We start from the raw sequence: 23,346 nt of genomic DNA, 5'->3' as shown, positions 1-23,346 counted from the left end.
AATCTGAAAAGGTTCACCCAATTATGTGTCTGTGGCATTTATGTATCCGGTGGTAATACTGGAAAACAAAGTGCTTAGGGCCACGACCAAGACTCATAAAGTAGCTGTGTTCAAGAATCAACATACTGAACTAGGAGAATCAATAACACTATCTGAACTCTGAGTTCCTATAGATGCCAATCATTCTGAACCTCAATGGATAAAGTGAGATGCCAAAACTATTCAAGAGGCAAAAAGCTACAAGTCCCGCTCATCTGATTGGAGCTATATTTCATTGATAGTTCGAAATTTATAGTATATTCTCTTCTTTCTATCCTATTTGATTTTCAGTTGCTTGGGGACAAGCAACAATTTAAGTTTGGTGTTGTGATGAGCGGATAATTTATACGCTTTTTGGCATTGTTTTCAATATGTTTTTAGTAGGATTTAGTTACTTTTAGGGATGTTTTATTAGTTTTTATGTTAAATTCACATTTCTGGACTTTACTATGAGTTTGTGTGTTTTTCTGTGATTTCAGGTATTTTCTTGCTGAAATTGAGGGACTTGAGCAAAAATCAGATTCAGAGGTTGAAGAAGGACTACTAATTTTGTTGGATTCTGACCTCCCTGCACTCAAAGTGAATTTTCTGGAGCTACAGAACTCCAAATGGCACGCTCTCAATGGCATTGGAAAGTAGACATCCAGGGCATTCCAGCAATATATAATAGTCCATACTTTGCCCAAGTTTAGACGACGCAAAAGGGCATTGAACGCCAGTTCTTCGCTGCAGTCTGGAGTTAAACGCCAGAAACACGTCACGAACCAAAGTTGAACACCAAAAGCACGTTACAACTTGGCGTTTAACTCCAAAAGAACCCTTTGCACGTGTAAACTTCAAGCTCAGCCCAAGCACACACCAAGTGGGCCCCGAAAGTGGATTTATGCATCAATTACTTACTTTTGTAAACCCTAGTAACTAGTTTAGTATAAATAGGACTTTTTACTATTGTATTTACATCTTCGGATCATCTTGGGACGTCTAGTTCTTAGATCATGGGGGCTGGCCATTCGGCCATGCCTGAACCTTTCACTTATGTATTCTTCAACGGTAAAGTTTCTGCACTCCATAGATTAAGGTGTGGAGCTCTGCTGTTCCTCATGATTTAATGCAAAGTACTACTGTTTTATATTCAATTCAACTTATTCTGCTTCTAAGATATCCATTCGTACCCAAGAACATAATGAATGTGATGATTTTGTGACGCTCATCATCATTCTCACTTATGAACGCGTGCCTGACAAACACTTTCGTTCTACATGCAAACAAGCTAGAATGAGTATCTCTTAGATATCTAATACAGAGGACCGAGTCCGAGATATTAGAATCTTCGTGGTATAAGTTAGAACCCATGGATGGCAATTCCTGAGATCTGAAAAGTCTAAACCTTGTCTGTGGTATTCCGAGTAGGATCTGGGAAGGGATGGCTGTGACGAACTTCAAACTCGTGAGTGCTGGGCGTAGTGACAGACGCAAAAGGAGGGTGAATCCTATTCCAGTATGATCGAGAACCTCCAGATGATTAGCCGTGCTGTGACAGAGCATTTGGACCTTTTTCACAGAGAGGATGGGATGTAGCCATTGACAACGGTGATGCCCTATATAAAGCTTTCCATGGAAAGGAGTAGGACTGGTTGGATGAAGACAGCAGGAAAGCAGAGGTTCAGAGGAACGAAAGCATCTCTATACGCTTATCTGAAATTCTCACCAATGAATTACATAAGTATTTCTATCTTTATTTTCTGTTTATTTATTATTATTATTCGAAAACTCCATAACCATTTGATATCCGCCTGACTGAGATTTACAAGATGACCATAGCTTGCTTCATACCAACAATCTCCGTGGGATCGACCCTTACTCACGTAAGGTTTTATTACTTGGACGACCCAATACACTTGCTGGTTAGTTGTATCGAAGTTGTGACAAATTATGAAATAAGATTAGAGCACCAAGTTTTTGGAGCCAGTACCAGGGATCACAATTTCGTGCACCAGCTACCTAAATTAAACCGAATTGCACGAGACTCAAAGTAGCATCTATAGTGGCCAAAAGATAATTAATTCTTGATTAAACTCAACAAATTAAATGCAAATTCACTAGGAAAAGATAGGAAAGATGCCCATGCATCAGATACCTCTTTCAATTTTGATGAAGAATGCATGCTTGCTTTTGAGAACCTTAAGTCAAAACTTGCCTTTGCACCTCTTATAGCACCAGCTGATTGGAATTTTCCATTTGAATCAATGTGTGATGCTAGTAATTATGGCATTGGTGTAGTACTAGGACAGAGGCAAGAAAAACTCTTACATGTTATATACTATGCTAGTAAGTTCTCAATGAGGTTCAACAGAATTATACAACCACTAAAAAAAAATTTCTAGCTGTTGTCTTTGCTTTTGAAAAATTTATATCCTATTTGTTTGGATCAAAGGTGATTGTGTTTACTGATCATGCTTCTTTGAAATATTTGTTGACTAAACAGGATGCAATGCCAGGCTTATTAGATGGATTTTCTTACTCCAAGAGTTTGATATAGAAATAAGGAATAGAAAAGGAGTGGAGAACCAAGTTGCAGATCATCTTTCTAGGATCCCTTGTGAGAGCCATCAAGAATTGAATGAATAATTCCCTGATGAACAATTGCTAGTGATAAAGGAAGCTCCATAGTTTGCTGATATGGCCAACTTTAAAGCTACTAGAGTCATGCCTCACTCCCTCAGTTGGCACCAAGGAAAGAAGCTCCAGCATGATGCCCGCTATTTTATTTGGGATGATCCATATCTTTTCAAAAGATATGCTGATGGTATCATTAGGAGATGTGTCCCTGATGAAGAAACCCAAGGAGTGTTGTGGCACTGCCATGGATCAGAATATGGAGCCCACTTTAGTGGAAATAGGATAACAGCCAAAGTGCCTCAATGTGAATTGTATTGGGCAACTCTATTCAATGAGGCTAGGAAATTTATTGCATCTTGTGATAAGTGTCAAAGGACTGGAAATATTTCAGCAAGAAATAAAATGCTACAAAACTTCATTTTAGAAGTTGAACTCTTTGATGTTTGGAGAATTGATTTTATGGGCCCCTTTCCTTCATTTTACTCTAACAAATATATACTTGTTGCAGTTGATTATGTTTCAAAGTGGGTAGAGGTCACACCAATACCCACTAATGATGCTAGAGTTGTTGCTAACTTCCTCAAAAAAAAACATTTTTTGTACGTTTGATATCCCTAGAAGACTCGTCAGTGATGGAGGAAGCCACTTTTGCAACATACAATTAGAGGCTTTACTACACAAGTATGTGATTAAACACAAGATTGCCAAGAAGATTGGGCCAAGATGATTGACAATGCATTATGGGCATATAGGACAGCTTTTAAGACACCAATTGGCATGTCTCTTTACCAATTAGTGTATGGAAAGTCTTGTCATCTCCCTGTTGAATTGGAACACAAGGCTTACTAGGCCATCAAGTTTTTAAACTTTGATGAAAAGGGTGCTCAAGAGAAAAGACTTCTTCAGTTGCATGAGTTAGATGAGTTTAGGAATGAAGTATATGAGAATACAAAACTCTACAAGAAAAGAACTAAGAAATGGCATGATAAGAGGATTCTCTCAAGGAACTTTGGGCCTTGCCAGCAAGTGTTATTATTCAATTCAAGGCTCAAATTCTTCCTTGGCAAGTTGAGGTTAAGATGGTCTGGATCATTCATCATTATAAAGGTTTCTCCATATGATCAAATAGAAGTTATGGATGAAAGATCTCAAGAGAAATTCACTACGAACGGGCAGAGATTAAAACTCTATCTTGGAGGAGAGTTTGATCGCCAACAGATAATTCAAACTCTAAGTTGAGGAGAGCTAACCGTCAAGCTAGTAACGTTAAAGAAGCACTTGTTGGGAGGTAACCCAATCATAGTATCCTTTGATTTACTCTTAATTCGTAGTTTAGATTAAATCTTTGATTTTACCACTAATTAATGCATAAAGACCAAGAAATAATAGATATAGATTCAAGGGTTTTCACTCAAATAGGGGTTGAGTTGGTGTGCTAATCAACCATGTACCAAAAAGAATGAGTTGAAGATGAGTGCATGATGTCTTTCCACTCATGAACAATGCAATTTAAAAAGAAGGAATGGTTTGGTACGAGAGTTTAAGTAGGAAACAAGTTTGATGTTAGCATGCATTGTAGCAGTGGAAGTGTGGTGCAAGTGTAGTGCTAACATGACATTTGAGATTTTAACTTGCATCACTCTACATAATCTGCATGATCACAACACTTTTTACAGAATCTTTTTGGGTATGTGATAAGCAACCATGCAATAAAGAGAATAAGTTGTTGTTTAAGTGTATGATGCTTGCCAGTGAGTTAGGACACCAAACCATGCATGAAATTGGTTTGGTTTAGACTAATTCTACATCTCATACTTGCTTGATATGGTTTAAACCACTTTTGCTCTGAAAATGTCAATTTGAGTTTCATAAAAGTCAGTTTTGGAATGAGAAGTACATAGCTCATGTATTCACATTTCATGCATGCATCATTAATTTTAAAATTTAAGTTAGCATTGCATGAAACTAAGTTTGTTGTTGCCACCAATCTTAGAAGAAAGCATATAATTGAATCATAAGGAATCATGCATCATTTGGTATCTCAGCATGCATGAAACGTGGCCAAAATGACCATATGATTATGTAACATGAGAAACTTAGAAAGTGGTGTGCCACAGGACATGTTTGGTGTCCAATAACACCAAATGACATTATATTTTTGTTTACCGTGCCATGGCATTTTGATGGCGTCCCATGCTTGGTTACCAGAGAATGAGCATTCTCATTTTTACATATTTTGTGGTTTGCCGTGGCACACCAAACTTGTGGTGTTGGATGGATGAACGGGGATTCATGCGTACACATGGCATGTGTGTACACATGAGTGGCTAGAATTGGGTTTTTGTGTGTACGCACAGCATGTGCGTATGCACAAATATGTGATGGCGTCCCATGCCAAAGCCAAGCCGTCGTACACTTGTTACATGCATCCTTTATATTTCAATTAAATCAAGCATCACCATAGCATTTCCTTTATGGCATTCCACAACACTTTTATGGCATTCCACGCCTATGACATGCATGCATTCATATTCAATCAAATCTCATGTATTTTCATTACTGTCCCACGTGAGGAATTTGGCACTCCACACCTAGTCAAGGTGCATGCATTATGAATCTAATTATTTTATTCATTTTGTTGCATGTCATCCCATGATGAGTTGTATTATATTTTTCATTTTGTTGCATTATGAGTCCAATTGTTTCATTCTTTATGTGTCAAGGTGCATGCATTATGACATCCTTAGGACATCCCACACCTAGTGCATGCATTGTGAGTTGATGAGTGGAAATTACTGTATGATTACAATAACTCCTTCGACAAGTATACCGAATTATCGTCAAGTAAAAACTCATAGAGAGTGAGGTCGATCCCACGAGGATTGATTGATTGAAAAACTTTAGTTAGAAGGGTAACTTAGTTAAGCTAATCAAGAATAAGTGTTGAGTGCAGAAATTTAAATGACAGAATTGTAAATGACTTAAAGATAAAGAAAGCAGTAGAGTGCTGAATTGTAAAGAGCATAAAGATAAATTGCTACAATGTAAATAACAGAAATGTAAATGACCGAATTGTAAAAGGGAATGTGTTGATTAACAGAAATTAAACAAAGCTATAAATAATAGGGAAGATAAGAATGGGAAAGATTCATTGGGGTTAGGAGATGTTGCATTCTCCAGATTAATTTCAGATCATCTCTTCATCAATCATGCAACTCATTGACCTCTTGGCAATCATAATTGATTGAATCCCAATTCCTTGATAATTTAATCTCTCAAATCTTGATAATCAGCCAATTCCTTGGTCTAATTGCTCATGAAGAGAGATAAACTTGGTCCCTGATTATACCATTCATTCTCATAGATCCAAGTAATCGGTAGATCTAGTGTCACATTTATCTAATCCCAAAACCCATATCTACTCAATGTGAGAAGGGATTTCAAGTTTGATTTTATGTTTCCTCTTCCAAGGTTCCCATAAAACCCAAGATGCATTCAATCTCTTTTCCAAGATAATTGAATGCTAAACATGAAGAACAAAATTCCTTCTAGCAAATCAAAGAGAGATGAAGAGAAGAAGAAATTTACTAGCATTAATCCATCAAGTATAACAGAGCTCCCTCCCCCAACGAGAGGGAGTTTAGCTACTCATAGCTTAGAGAAAGTGCAAGAGATGGAAGAAGGTGAAAGTAAAAGTAAAGTGAAGTAAAAGTTCCAAGCCCCTTATCAGTACTCTTCCAGGGGTATATATACTACTCGTATCACTAGAAATAAGAAATTACAAAAAGAAAAGAAATTACAATTAAAACAAAAAGGAATAATATCTCATTTGTGGCATGTGAGTGGCGCGTGAGTGGCGTGCCACACCCAATGTGTTGGTTTGGCATGCCACGCCCGAGGTCCCAAGTGGCACACCCATGATGAGGATTAGCTTGGCTGCCACACCCAAGGTACCAAGTGGCACGCCCATGATGATGGTTGGCTTGGCATGCCACGCCTAAGGTACCAAGTGGCACACCCATGATGACGCTCTTTTCCTCCTTCTCTGAAAAAATGAAGTGGCGTGCCACGCCCAAGTCTGGCGTGCCACACCCTTGTTAAAGTCTTAAATCCTCTTCTCTAGAAAGTTAGCCTGGCGTGTGATGACTTGCATCATCTACCCTTTTTCTTGCATAAAAAGGACCATAAAAATAGCATAATCTCATTTGATCATTGCAATTCATGGTACATTACTTTAAAATGAGTTTGTGCTGAATTTCAGGTGAAAAAGACATCAAAAAGGGGAGAAAACAACAAAACAAGCTAGGCGTGTGAAACTGGCATGCCACATGGAACAAACGCCACAAAATTGTATGGGCGTGGCACGCCAGGAGCTGGGCGTGGCACGCCAGTGTAGTTTTCCAGAGAGCAATAATGAAGGCCACTGAATGGGACGTGGCACGCCAGGTTGGGCGTGGCACGCCTAATCCCTCACATACTAATGGCGTGCCACTTGAGCCATGGGCGTGGCACGCCAGTTCATCACTCCAGAAGGGATCATCACCTGGGCATGCCACTTGGTATCGAAGCCGTGGTACGCCAGCTTCAAAAGTCACTTGGGCGTGCCACTTGATGAGCCATGCGTGGCACATCAAGCTTAAGAAAGCCACAAATGAATGGGCGTGCCACTTGAGCAGCATGGCGTGGTACGCTAGTACAAGATTCCAGAGAAGAGGTTGAAGGCTAAAAAGGCCTAGGCGTGCCACTTGAGATCGAAGGCGTGGCACTCCAAGCTTTCACCCTCACTTAGGCATGCTACTTAAGCATTTAGGCATGACACGCCAATGTACAAGAAAGCCAAAGCAAAAGCTGGGGGTGCCACTTGGTATCGAAGGCGTGGAATGCCAGCTCAAGATTCTCACCTGGGCGTGCCACTTGAATGCTGGGCGTGGCACGCCATCTACTGGAACCAAGAGGAACAATGGGCGCGGCACGCCAGACCCTGGGCGTGGCACGACAGTTATATTTTCCGGAGATGGAGATAGGAGGCCAACCATATAGGTGTGGCACTTGGTATCGAAGGCGTGGCATGCCAGCTACCATTCTCCACCCAGGCGTGCCACTTGAGTCTCCCTTTGTAGGGTTTACCTAGTGCCTAATTTAGGAGATTTTATGACCTTTTACCCACATTTATTCAATGAAATAGCATGGTTTCATGATTGTCTCCTAATTTGTGCTTAAGTGTGAAAACATGCTTTCTAGGCCCTTAATTATTTAATCTTGATTTACCTTTGATTCCACTAGATGTCTTGATGTGTTTGTTAAGTGATTTCAGATTAGAAAGGCTAGGAATGGATCAAAGGAATGGAGAGGAAGGCATGCAAAGTGGAGAAATCATGGAAAATCAAGGATTTGGGATAAGATCAACGACGCGCACGCGCAGCTGACGTGCACGCGTGGATTGTGAGGTCGCATGGCGACGCGTACGCGCACATGACGCGTACGCGTAGGTGGAAAATTGTCAAGCGATGCGCACGCGCACTGTACGCATACGCGTCGATATCCGCAAGTGAACCATTTAAAGTGAATCCGCTGGGGGCGATTTCTGGGCTTTCCAGGCCCAAATCCAACTCATTTCTGATGCTATTTAACCCAGGGAATGAAGAGGAATCAACATACTTTCACATACTTTTACACACTAGTTTAGTTTAGTTTAATTTTTGGAGGAAAAGTTAGTTTTACAGAGAGAAGCTCTCTCTTGTCTCTAGGATTAGGATTAGGTTAGATCTAGATTAGAATCCCTTAGATCTAGTTTAATTTCATGCTTTGATTTACTTTTCCTTCATCAATTCTTGTTCCTCTTCCTCTCCTCTCTCTAGTTTAGCTTTTAATTCTTGTAATTCTCTACTTTTATATTGATGCACTTTTGTTCTTCTATTTCTTTTTTAATGCAATTTATGATTCATGTTCTTTTATTGTTGAATTACTTAGTTCATTTTACTTTCTTTTTATGCCATCTAAGTGTTTGATGAAATGCCTAGTTGGATTTTAGTATAGAATTTTGTGCTCTTGGCTTGGGAAGGTAACTTAGGAACTCTTGAGTTACTAATGTCCAAGTGATTGATGATTGGGAGCCATTAACTCTACATCTCACTAATTGATTTGGTGTAGAACTAGGACTTATGGACTTGGATTGACATAGCTCATTTGACTTTCCTTTATTAGTTAGAGGATGACTTCATGGGGTTGATCCTTGCCAATTCTCATGTTGTGGTTAGTGATTAGGATAGAGATCCTTGACCACCAAACCTTGCCAAGGCCTTTTTGTTATTTGAATTTCATTTCCATTTACTTTTCATGTTTCTTATCCAAAAACCCCAAAGCACCTCATAACCAATAACAAGACACTTCGTTGTAATTCCTAGGGAGAACGACCCGAGGTTTAAATACTTCGGTTTATAGATTTTAGGGGTTTGTTTTAGTGACAAACAAATTTTTGCATGAAAGGATTATTGTTGGTTTAGAAACTATACTTGCAACGAGAATCCATTTGTGAATTCTAAACCACACAAAAGTCCTCTCATCAAAATGGCGCCGTTGCCGGGGATTTGCAATGGTGTTGTGTTATTGGTTATTGTACATATGTGAATATTGTGAATAGCTTGATTTTTGGATTGTTTGCTAGTCTTTGCTAGTTTAGGACTTTGTTTCATTATTTTTCTATTAGCTTTTGAATTTTATTTTCTCTTTTCACCATGAATTCTCACTTTGGCTATGAATGTGATTACAACTATGTTGTAGGTAATGGGAACTTCAACGAGGATGTGTATCAAGGATGGGATAATCAACGGTGGGAGGAGCCATATATATATGATTAATCTTCATGGCAACAACCTCCACCAATGCACTATGAAGAAGAACCATTCTATGATGCATACCAATAAAATGGCTATGGTGAGCATCCTTGTGACTTTCAAGAACCACCACCATATGCCTATGAGCCATATCCACAACATAACCCTCAACCATACTCACAAGCCTCTTTTCACTAAACATCTCCATATGACTCTAATCCATATCCACCATACCAACCACCTTTTGAACCACATGAGCCGTACATGGAACCACCATTCCAATATCAATACTCCCAAGAACCACCTCAATACACACCACCACACCCTTACCAGGAAGAACTACCTTCCTATCATGAACACTTTCTCCAAGACATTGAACCCTCTTATCCACCCCAATCCTCAATGGATGAATTTCTTGGCCTTTTACTTCAAGGGCAAGGAGAAATGCAAAGGGAGACACTAGAATTTGTGGCTACCTTGACCAAGGTAGTAAGCACTTTAGCCTTCCAATATTTGAGCATTCAAAGCACTCCCATGGTCACATATGAAGAATCAATTGAAGAATAAAGCATGAAAGAGAGATTGGAAACTCTGATGGGTGATGAGGAATGCCACTTTGTATTAGAGCAATTGGAGAAGCCTATGATCATTGAAGAATAGGAAGAAGTGGTTGAAGACTTAGGAGATGCGGAGCCTCCTTGGGAACCTAGAGTCAAAGAGAACCTCCCCAAGGCTATTGAATTGGATGTTGAGGAGGAGAGTGCACAATCTCTAAAACAAATTTTGAATGAAGACTTGGAGGAAATGAAACAAGAATTGAGTTCCCTTGGAGATAAAGATCATGCATCCAATCTTCTTGGTGGTGAATCCTTTGAATTTGAAGAACCTTCTCCCGATGAGATGGAAAGCAATGTGGAGGTAGATTTTTTCCTTCCTCCTATTTATGATTTGAGTGATGGAGAAGAGTTAGATGAAATTAATGAACAAAGGATTGAAAGTGAGGAAGTTTGTCAAGAGGTGGAGGTAGTCAAAGAAGAACACAAGGGAGTAGAGCTTACAAGCACATTGGAGATATCTCTCCCCAAGCCACCACCATCTATTCTTTCATTCAAGTGGGTACATTCCTTATACTTAAGCTTTATTATTCCCCTTGAATATGGTTTGCTAGAGACGGATGGTCAACTTAGATATATTTGTTGCTTTAAGAGCAAAAGGAAGATGGCTAGTGGTTGGAAATATCATTCTAGGTGCATGATGGCTACACGTTCAAAGCTTAATTGCAACGGTTGGTATAGAGCTAAATCGCTTGGGTCTAGGAGCACATTTGGTCACTATATTGAGAATTCACCTTACTCACCACCCGGTTGGACTAATAATGATGATCAATCTCAAGACCGGTGTGAAAACAAAGTGTGGGATCCCGGATTACAAGAAGAGGATCAACTTTGGGAGCCCCAAGCTTGTGAAGAACTCCATCAACACTTGGTGCAACAAATAGGAAATCTTAGGGCACAATGGAGAACCAAGCATTGGTGGGAGTTCCAGGATGAATTCAAGCACAAGCCACCTTGAGAGGAGCTCTCCATAAGTCCAACTTAAAGACAATAAACAAAAGTACTAGGTGGGAGATACCCCACCATGGTAAATTCTTTTCAATTTCTCTTTTTGTACATATTGGTAATTAGTCTAAATTCATGTTTTTTTTTGTTTGTTGAGTTTTAGTTAGTAGTTTTGCATGTTAAATAAGGTTTTATGGTATTTTGGTAGCTGTTTGGAGGTTTGGAATGCTTGGATTGGTGCAAAAACATAGAAAAATTTTGAAAAACAGAGCATCATCCACACGTACGCGCACGCGTGCATCAAGCATTTTTGCCTACCCACGCGGACGCGCCATGTACGCGTACACGTGGATTGAGAAATTCCACCTCCCATACATTGACCCGAGAGTTGTGCCTACGCTGCGCTAGCACCATGCCTGAGGCACAAACCACCTCGCATGTAATGACCCAATTTCCAGTATGTCTAGATCATACCGGAAACTGAGCGTTACCAACTTGTCTTCCTAATTATTATCTATTATTTATTATATGAGCCTGATTCGCTGTTAAAAACGTAGTTATTTTGCGAGGTACCTTTTTTTTTTTTGAAAACGTTTGAATTAATAGACGGAATCATTCATAATCAATTCACAACTGATAATAGATAAAACAATTATAAACAACCACACTTATATACATCTCAACAATTAATAACGTTCGGTAATCCAGCCTTTATTAGAGTAAAGATCTTTAGTTAGAATACCCCTAGATATAGCTAGATAATAACTATATACATATATATACATACAACATCGCAGGCGCTGACCTGTTCAAGAAGTCCCTAAGCTGGCGCCCAGGCTAGCCTAGACTCTATACTCACCTAGTCCCTCTAAACTACTAAAGCGAGGGAAAGTACGTTCTAAGTCTTCAAAACTCAAGTCAGGTGGAACGTCATCAAAAGCTGGAAGGTTGTCTACTACTCCTCTGCACGATCATACATTGCCATATGACGTCCCACTGGTACTCCATCAGGTAGCCACACAACAGGAGTCTCGTACACAGGATTTAGGCCAAAGTGCGCATACGAACGAGGTGCAGACGTTGGTTGGTCTCACAATATATACATATAAACAGAAACAAAGTTTACTCTAGACTCATAAAACTACCTAGAGCGGAATCCTTTTTGCGTATGATCATCAGCGAATTACGGAAGGGAGCTCATGCTTCCATTTGAAGGGGGAAGGGAGAGAGAAGTGGTAAGAACTGGGGAGTTCTTAGTAGGGCCGGGGTTATTAGTTAAGTTCATTAATTCCGTGTTGTTTAGCAGACGAATAGCAAAATACCGAGAAACAGTGAACAGAAGATACAGATAAATAGATAAAATAGAAAAAACAGAAAGCAGAACACAAACAAAAGAATACAAGAAAATAAAACACAAATACAAAGAATAGAATAGAATACAAACAAACAAAGCATACATTCATTCAACAATCATAACAGAGGAAATGCACAACCAAGTATGATGCATGTCTGTCCTATGCAGGCCATGAGCTCACGTGTCGGTTTTCACCCTGCAGCCCGACATTTCCTAGGAACAAGTCCCAGCTATGGTTTCCCTTTGTGTCCTTAGTGCATACGTGTCGGTGGTAAGAATATCACTCCTTCGTGACTACCGGCAGTCGGCGCAAAGCTCGACCCCATAATATACGCACAAGGGGAAACAGTGATCCTCAATTCGTGGGCGTCCCCGAGATCAACACACAAACAAAACAAAGATCCTCAGTTCGTGGGTTTCCCCGAGATCAATACTCAACAATACAGTAATCTTCAGTTCATGGGTTATACCCGAGATCAACATACAACAGTTCGTGGGTTATTCCCGTAATCAATGATTATCAGTTCATGGTTTTTTCCCACATATAAAATAGTTAACAGTTCGTAGGTTTTCCCGAGATCAATGATCATTCAGTTCGTGGGTACTTCCCGTATTTAACCAATTATCCGTCCGTGGGTTTTACTACTCTTTTCTCTTTGTCTGTTTACTCTGCTCTGATTACTCTTTTCTCTGTATGTGTTTCCTTTGCTCTCATTACTCTTCTCTCTATATCCCTATTACTCTTTTTTCTTTATCTCTTTACTTTACTCTGGTTACTCTGTTCTCTGTGTTACTTTATTCTGCTCTGATTTCTCTGTTTAACGTTTATTTTTAAGGCTTATGTAAATTTCGGAATGAATAGTTAGCCTGTCCCAAGTATAGGTTCATTAAGTCTATACTAAAACAGTTTAACTTTTCATATAATACCTAACCCTAGTCGCAACTCAAGGACTAACCATGTTGCCCTAGTTCATTCACTAATCTCTGTCTGTTTTTCTATTATTAAAACTTTACAGACTTTTCTTTGGTTTTTATCTTTTCTTTAACTTCTTATCTTTCCTTTATCTTTGCCTCACTAACATGTTATTACCACTCCCTAAGTGTTTTATGAAGGTAATTATGAGATTCTACGCTTAAAGTTGCCTTTCTAAAACTTTTACAGAAAACTGCCATTTCTACATTATTTTATTATTTTTATTAAAATATTATTTTTAATTAAATATTATTATTTAATATTTTATTATTATTTATTATTTTATTACTAAATTTTCGAAAATTACCTTGCCTTTACCTTTTAACCTTTAAAATTAACATTTTACCCCGGTAACTTTTAATATTTCTACTTTAACCACCCTAACTTTCAGAAATTACAAAATAACCCCTCAAACACCAAAATATTTACTTCCTTGCCCTTTCTAAGATCTAAAAGGTGTTCTTCAATGTTCTTCATCACACTCAAAGTTTTCTTCATGTTCTTCATAAATTCTTCAGATTCTTTCTCTGTTTTTACCCGTTTTTCAGTCTTTTCAGCAACCGATTTTTACCAAAATTCAAAATAAATTCCCAGCCACTAAAACCCCATCTTTTCTACATGATTTTAACACAAATTGAACCCCAATTTAGGGCCTAGGGTTTCGTTTTCCAGCTGCTCCAAGAACACAAACTCAATGCTTGAATTTCATCAAATTTCATCAAAATTTCACCAAATTTTCACCAAGAATCAATCATATATGCAACCAATTTTAGCACAGCCAAATCATACAAAATTCACACAACTCAAACACAAATAATCAAGATTAATTTTGTCAAACCCTACCTGGTTTTGCTGCTCCAAATTCGGTTATACTTTCAAGTGGTCCTTAAGCACTTTTTCCTCCTAAATCACATCAAGAACAACTTTAAATCCAAAAATTCTCAACTGACCAAATCTCTCTCAGCATGTTAGGAAGGAATATCTCACCTTATACTTGCTTGAAAGTAACATTTCTTGGCCCTCAAGTCAAGTTTAGCATGATTCCTAAGGAAGAACATCAAGAAAACACATGTTTAAGCATGTTTCCTTGAAAACCAAATTGAAGAGGGAGAGAGACAGCCATCTCACCTTATTTCCAGCCTTGATATGTTATATGGTTATGCAGAGGAAGAAGAGAGGATCATTTTGGTGAAATCGGAGTTTTGATTTCAGTTTTAGTTCAGAAGAAATCAAGCTCTGAAGATTTAAGTGTCACGAAAGTTTCTCTCTTTTCTCTCTTCTCATTTTCGGCCAAAGGGAGTAAATGACCAGACTTGGAGTGTCTTGGGGGTGTAGGGTGAGTTGTGATTGGTTGGCTTGGAGGTGGGTTAAAATAATATTAAAATATATCAGGTGTATAACTACTAAAACTTGATGTATCGGAACACTTATAAAAATATCTCTAAAAATTATTTTCTGAGCTACTAGCATGAATGACTAGTAACATATTTATTATGAGAATAGAACATGTATGATGAGGCCTTAGTATTTCTAAAGTCATCAGGGAGTGTTGGTGCTAAGGTGCACCAGTAAATTCTGAACCCGGTTAAACTGATTTCCTGTTTTTAACTAAAACAGACCAGGTAACCTTATAATATCATTCAAGTATTTTCTAATACTAATATAATGATAATATTATACTATTATCTCTCTCCTCTCATGAATCGAGTCCGGTTCTTCAAACAGAGACTATTTACGAAAATCAGAATCAAAACTGCCAACCGATACGGTTCAAAAACTAGGTTCTTCGCGATTGCATTATCGAGCTTGCCTCAGAAGAGGTTCTAGCTTAAGTATGACATAATGACAATGAGGATCGAGATACTTGTTGATATAGAAGAGGTTTTCCCTTTACTGATCTTTCGGTGAAATCCGTGCCTTCAGAAAAGATCTTGCATACTCGAAAATCAGGGTTGTTACATCGCGCGCACGCACACCTGACGCGTGCGCGTCACTTTCGAAATAAGCCATCGACGTGGACGCGCCATGCACGCGTACATGTCGTGTTCATTACACCATCATCCACGCGCGTGCGCCATGCACGCGTACGCGCGGATGCCCTTCCTTCAATTCACTTCTTTTCTTCTCCTCTTTTCATTTCTTTCCTTCTCCTTTCTTCTTCCCTTCTTCTACCCCTCATCCAACACTCCCAAACACCATTGATAACCATTTATTTTAGATAGTTAATTAGTTACTTAGTTAGCAAATTAGTTAGTTTTAGTTTAGTTTTCCATTTTATTTTTTCTTTTTCCTTATAAGTGTTGGATTATTGATTTTGTTTGCTATATATTGCCGCTTATTACTGATTGAATGCTATCTTAGCATAATTGTTTTTGAATATTCATTGTTGGATTCTATTGTTGAGGTCATATTTTGCTACTTGGTTTTGAGTTCTTTATGCTTACCTTTTTGAATAACCAAGTACATGACATTGCCTTCAAGCTTTTGAATCCTTTTGAATTGTATGATTTGGCCAACATGTAATTTCAATCCTTTTCCTCGATTAGGCAAACTCTTGATATTGGATGTTGTGCATTTACTTTAATGCATTGTATTCCATGATTATATGCATCCATATGCTTTTAGCTTGAATGCTTTCATGCTTCTTTAATGCTTGTTTTACCTTACAAGTTTACATAAAGCATTTCAAGCACATTAGGATAAGTGAAGTGTATGCTCATTTATGCTTCTTTTGTGACATAGCTTTTTATGCTAGTGTGTGTTCTAGACCGCATGCATCTTGGACTTCACACATCTACTTTCCTTAATATCACACTACTTCACTCACTCCATTCTAGTGATTAGTACCTCATTCCAACAATGTATGCTTCCTTGCTTTTGTATTTTTCTTCTCTTATGGTGTTACTTTCTATTTTTCATGAATGATGCACCGCAAGTAAAAACGGAAGCAAGATAAAAAACACACAGCAACCGGTTGATCCACCAACTAAACTTGGCAATCCGGAGAGTCGCCATACCCCCTTGCCCATCATTGAATGCACCGAGGACGGTGCAAACTTTTAAGTGTAGGGAGATCGTCCGACCGATCGGCGCCTCTTTTGGGTGACAAATCTCTAATCCCGACACTTTTGCATTTCAGTTTAGGTTTTTAGGATTTTTGTTTCATTTTCTTAATTTTGCATTATATACACAATAAGCTTAGTCAAAATAATGAGGTTTTTCAAGAATTCTATCTATAGGGCACCTCAATTGATTTGAGTGAAAACTTTTCATAGAACTTGCTTGAATTATATATACATTATGGAACATGTTTTGAGCTAAGAACACAAGCAAGTGAGATTTGAGCCTAATGGTGTAGTTACATCTTATAACCGCTTATTTTCCTTCTTGTGTGCATTATTCTCTTTCTATGATTGTAATCCTTGATTTGTTTGATTTTTTATGTCCATTATTTTGTGTAGACATGCACTTATATGATTGAGGCCATTGTTTCATTATCTCACTTACCCAAATAGCCTTACCTTTTATCTTTCATTGTTAGCCAAATTTGAGCCTACGATTAACCCACTTTGTTCTTTAATTTAGCACATTACAAGCCTTAAAGCGGAAAACAATAAAAGTCCTTATTTTGATCTTTGATTAGCTTAGGCTAGAGTGTGTGTATCATTTAAGCGTGGGAATCTTGGGACATTGGGAGAATAAAAGGGTAGTTTGTATTTTTGTTGTAAATATTGAGAACTGGGTACATGCTCATGTGTTAATTAAAATGTATAGACCTTATGCATTGATGTTCTTGTACATAGTTTGAAAAAAAATGAGAAAACCAAAAGAAAAGAAAAAGAAAAGAAAAAGAAAAAAATATATGAAAAAGAAAAAAAATATAGAAAAAGAAAAGAAATAAAAAGGGGACAAAATGCCCCAAAGTGAAGCTCAATAAGGATCAATGCATAAGTATTGTGAAATGAAAAAGAATGCATGTGTATGTGAAAAAGTGAAAAATGGGTAGTTAGGTTAGAACTTAATTGTATAGGATGTCATAGGTTAGGTGGGAAGTTTAAACTTATCAAAGATTCAAATTTCAAGCTTACTTGACCAAATATGCATCCTACCTTGACCCTAACCCCATTACAACCCATGAAAAGACCTCATGATATGTGTATGCATGCATGAAATATATGTTGATTGTTAGAGGAAAAATAAATGTTGGAAAGCATGATTAGGGGAGAATTGAGTGAATCAACCCTAAACACTTGAGCAAATAGAGTGCAAACACATCCGGTGAGGGTTTGAGGCCCAACTACATGTTTTCACCTATGATCATCATTCTTCATGCAAGTTTGTAAAAATATTTAATAGCTCAATTCAATTGTGGATTAGACTTGCTTGTCCTTTAGCCCTTGTGCATATATGCTTCTTGGAAATTGATTTATTTTGCCCAAGCAATTGCATTCATGTAGATAGTTGTATATAGGTTGATTGCATTTAGTTAGATTTCATTGAATAAATGTTGATACTCTTTGTTCTCTTTGGTTTAAGCATGAGGACATGCTTGGTTTAAGTGTGGGGAGGTTGATAAACCCCCTTTGTAGGGTTTATCTTGTGCCTAATTTAGGATATTTTATGACCTTTTACCCACATTTATTCAATAAAATAGCATGATTTCATGATTGTCTCCTAATTTGTGCTTAAGTGTGAAAACATGCTTTCTAGGCCCTTAATTGGTTAATCTTGATTTACCTTTGATTCCACTAGATTCCTTGATGTATTTGTTAAGTGATTTCATATTGGAAAGGCTAGGAATGAATCAAAGGAATAGAGAGGAAAGCATGCAAAGTGGAGAAATCATGGAAAAGCAAGGATTTGGGATAAGATCAACGACGCGCACGCGCAGCTGATGCGCACGCGTGGATTGTGAGGTCGCATGGCGACGCGTACGTGCACATAACGTGTACGCGTGGGTGGAAAATTGTCAAGCGACGCGCACGCGCACTGTATGCGTACACATCAATATCCGCACGTGACCCACTTAAAGTGAATCCACTGGAGACGATTTCTGGGCTTCCCAGGCCCAAATCCAATTTATTTCTGATGCTATTTAACCCAGGGAATGAAGAGGAATCCATATATTTTCACATACTTTTACACACTAGTTTAGTTTAGTTTAATTTTTGGGGGAAAAGTTAGTTTTAGAGAGATAAGCTCTCTCTTCTCTCTAGGATTAGGATTAGGTTAGATCTAGATTAGAATCCCTTAGATCTAGTTTAATTTCATGCTTTGATTTACTTTTCCTTTATCAATTCTTGTTCCTCTTCTTCTCCTCTCTCTAGTTTAGCTTTTAATATTTGTAATTCTCTACTTTTATGTTGATGCACTTTTGTTCTTCTATTTCTCTTTTAATGCAATTTATGATTCATGTTCTTTTATTGTTGAATTGCTTAGTTCATTTTACTTTCCTTTTATGCTTTCTAAGTATTTCATGAAATGCCTAGTTGGATTTTAATATAGAATTTTGTGCTCTTGGCTTGGGAAGGTAACTTAGGAATTCTTGAGTTACTACTGTCCAAATGATTTACGATTGGGAGCCATTAACTCTAGATCTTACTAATTGATTTGGTGTAGAACTAGGACTTATGGACTTGGATTGACATAGCTCATTTGACTTTCCTTTATTAGTTAGAGGATGACTTAATGGGGTTGATCCTTGCCAATTCTCATGTTGTGGTTAGTGATTAGGATAAAGATCCTTAACCAGCAAACCTTGCCAAGGCCTTTTTGTTATTTGAATTTCATTTCCATTTAATTTTCATGTTTCTTATCCAAAAACCCCAAACACCTCATAACCAATAACAAGACACTTCATTGTAATTCCTAGGGAGAACGACCGAGGTTTAAATACTTCGGTTTATAGATTTTAGGGGTTTGTTTTAGTGACAAACAAATTTTTGCATGAAAAGATTATTGTTGGTTTAGAAACTATACTTGCAACGAGAATCCATGTGCGAATTCTAAACCACACAAAAGTCCTCTCATCACACGCCAGGCTATCCAAGGTTTTGAAAAGGACTGGGCGTGCCACTTGAAGTCGAAGGCGTGGCACGCCTGGCTACACAAGTGCTTAAAGAACCCTGGGCGTGCCACTTGGGCTCAAAGGCATGGCACACCAGGGAGGCCAATGAAGGAAGGTGTGCCGCTTGAAGAGTTGGGTGTGGCACGCCAAGCCAGATTCAGAGTTGGGGTGGCACGCCACTAAAGCGCCAATCACACGCCAGCTGGGAGATGACATTTATTGAGTTTCTTTTCCCTCTAAATTTTATTTTTCTTTTCACTTTTGTTATTCCTTTATTTTCTAGTGCTAGGAGTAGTATAAATACCCCCTGAAGATACTGAAAAAGGGGTTAAGCAGTTGGGAAGTTAAGATGTGGAGTAGAGTTTTTTGTTAGATTTACTTTTTCACTTTATCATCTCTCCATCTCTTGTACTTTTCTCTGAGCTATGAGTAGCTAAATTCCCTCTCATTGAGAGAGAGAGCTCTGTTGTACTTGATGGATTAATGATAGTTAGTTTCTTCTTCTCTTCATCTTCTCTTTGATTTGCTAGAAGGAATTTTGTTTTAATGCTAGTGTTCAATTATCTTGGAAAAGAAATTGAATGCCAAATGGGTTTCATGGGAACCTTGGAAAAGGAAACATAAAACCAAGCTAGAAATCTCTTCTCACACTTGAGTAGGATCTGGGTTTTGGTGTTTGGATATGGTGACATATAATCCTCCCTCTACTTGGACCTATGATGATATGTGGTATAATCAAGGACCAAGCTTATCTCTCTTCATGAGCAATTAGACCAAGGAATTGGCTATTGATCAAGATCTATGAGCTGGATTTAATCCAAAGAGACAACATCTCCTGATCTCAATGAATTTCCCTATTCTTATCTTCCACTTTCTTTATAGCTTCCTTTACATTTTGCCGATCCCCATTTCCATTTACAATTAAGTCATTTAAGTTTCTGCCCTTTACATTCTTGCCATTTCCATTTCTTCACTTTACTGATTTTCTTTACTTTTGAGTCATTTATAATTCTGCCCATTTATAATTCTGTAATCACAATCTATTCTGTTTAGCTTGACTAATTCACCAATTGATTAAAATTGCTCAAATCTACCAATCTCTGTGGATACGATCCCACTCCACTGTGGGTTATTACTTGACGATAATTTTGGTGCGCTTGCCAAAAGAATGGATTCATCATTTTTATATGGGGAGTGAATTCCAGTCATCAAGTTTTATGGCGCCGTTGTCGGGGATTGGTTTGAATTTGACAATGATTAAATTGATTGGAAAGCTAGATTAAGCAATTTAATTACCTTGTTATTTTTCTTTTAGTTCTTTAATTCTTCTTCTTTCCATTCTGTTTTCTTTTTTACTTTGATCATTTCAGTCATTCGTTGTTCATATTTCCATTTTTCTAACTGTTTGATTAATTGCATCAACCAAGCTAACCACTAATCCTGACAAGAGTGATTTCTTCAGTTGCCCTCTGCTTGCTGTTTGTTGAATGCATGACAGGTAGAAGGGGAGAAACTTCATCTTCCTTCGATAGTGAACCTGAGAGGACCTTCCTTAGATTAAGGAGGGAAGCAAGAGGTAAAGGCATAGTTGGAGAGGAAGTAGTGGGGGAAGATCTGAGAATTACTATGGAGGAAGAAGTGCATAACAATGTTGGAGAGGATGCTAGCAATCATGTTGGGCAAGAGAGGAGAGTCTTAGGCTCCTACATCAACCCAAATCTAGGAAACTGTGGCAGCAGCATCCTCAAACCAACAATCCATGCTAACAATTTTGAGTTGAAACCTCAACTCATCACACTTGTCCAGAATAACTGTTCATATGGAGGAGGTGCCCAAGAAGACCCGAACCAATATCTCACTACATTCTTGAGGATTTGTGACACTGTGAAGTCCAATGGTGTACACCTTGACACCTACAAGCTACTTTTGTTCCCTTTCTCACTCAGAGATAAGGCAGCAAAGTGGTTGGAAGCATTTCCCAAGGAGAGCTTAACCACATGGGATGATGTTGTGAATAAGTTTCTAGCAAGATTCTACCCTTCACAGAGAGTCAACAGGCTAAGAGCTGAGGTGCAAACTTTCAGACAGTAAGATGGTGAAACACTTTATGAGGCCTGGGAGAGGTTCAAAGATTTGACAAGGAAATGCCCACCAGACTTCTTCAATGAGTGGGTACAACTACACATTTTCTATGAAGGGCTGTTATATGAGTCAAAGCAAGTGGTAGATCATTCTTCAGGAGGCTCACTCAATAAGAAGAAAACCATTGAAGAAGCCATAGATGTCATTGAGACTGTGGCTGAGAATGAGTATTTCTATGCTTCAGATAGAACTCAAAAGAGAGGTGTAATGGAGCTCAATTTAATGGATGCCCTATTAGCCCAAAACAAAGTGATTACTGCACAACTAGCAACCTTGACCAAGAAGATGGAGAATAATCAAGTCTCAGCCATTCAAGCCCAAGCCCTTCAACAAGAAGGAGATGCACCAGAAGCTGAATGTGAATAGGAGCAAGCTAACTATGTGAATAATTCTAGACCACCATATGATCCAAACTCCAAGACATACAACCTAGGTTGGAAGAACTACCCAAATTTTGGGTGAGGGAACTAACAAAGCCACAACCAAGACCATAACAAGCCATACAAAGCCGATCAATACCACAATCACAACCCCAACCATCAATCAAGCAACAACAGACCTTACCATAACTCATAAAACACATCATATCATTCCACCCAGCAACCACACAATAACCACCATCAAGACACATCAACCTCAACCATACAACCATGTGAAATCAAGAGCAACTTTGAGAGAGTAGAGGCTGCAATAGCACAACTGTCATCACAGCTGACAGAAGCTATCTCCACTCTTTTGGAGAGACAAACACAGGCTGATAGAAAGATAGATGTCAACCAAGAAGAATACAGATCAAATCTGAAGAATCAAGGCGCAGCAATCTCAAAATTGAAAGCACAAGTAGGGATTTTATCCAAACAAATTCCAATGTCTACACATACATTTTCCAGTGATACTATGGCTAACATAAGAGGGGAATGCAAGGCCATCACACTTAGAAATGGAAAAGTTGTAGAAGATGCAATGCCAAGCCAGGCCAACCAAGGAAAAGAAGCTACAGAAAAGCCTGAAAATAAGAATGAAGAATAAACCCCTGCCCCATCCTCACTAAAGCCAGTCTTGAAGCCTTATGTGCCAAAGGCGCCATATCCACAAAGGCTGAGGAAGGATGGAAAGGATAGCCAGTTCTCTAGATTCTTAAATATCTTCAAGAAGCTCCAAATCAACATACAATTTGTTGAGGCATTGGAGCAAATGCCACTCTATGCCAAAGACCCTGGGAATTTCCAAATCCCCTGCATCATAGGGGATATCAACATTGAAAAAGTATTGTGTGACCTGGGAGCTAGCATCAATCTCATGTCCTTGGCCATGATGAGAAGGATGAAGATTGAGGAAGCCAAACCAACAAGGATGGCACTCCAATTGGCTGATAGAACATTCAAATTCCCTCATGGGGTGGTAGAAGACTTGTTGGTAAAGATGGGAGACTTTATTTTCCCAGCTGACTTTGTTGTGTTGGATATAGAAGAAGATGGTCTTCAATGTCTTTAAGGCAATGAGTTACCCCAAGGAATCTATAGGAGGGTGCATGATGGTAGATACCATAGAGAAGATAGTTCAAGGAGTGTTGTAGGAAGAACAATGTGAAGAGATTATGGAGCTAGAACAACACGTACCAGGTGAAGAATTACCACAAGGAACCATGGAGAATTCAATCATGTTGAACCATAAGGACAACAAGGAAGTGGAGGCACCAAAACTGGAGCTGAAAACCTTACTCCAAGTTTGAAATATGCATATTTGGGTGACAACAACAC

This window comes from Arachis ipaensis, chromosome B06 (assembly GCF_000816755.2).
Source record: "Arachis ipaensis cultivar K30076 chromosome B06, Araip1.1, whole genome shotgun sequence".
Taxonomy (NCBI): domain Eukaryota; kingdom Viridiplantae; phylum Streptophyta; class Magnoliopsida; order Fabales; family Fabaceae; genus Arachis; species Arachis ipaensis.
Note: the sequence above shows the minus strand (reverse complement) of the source record.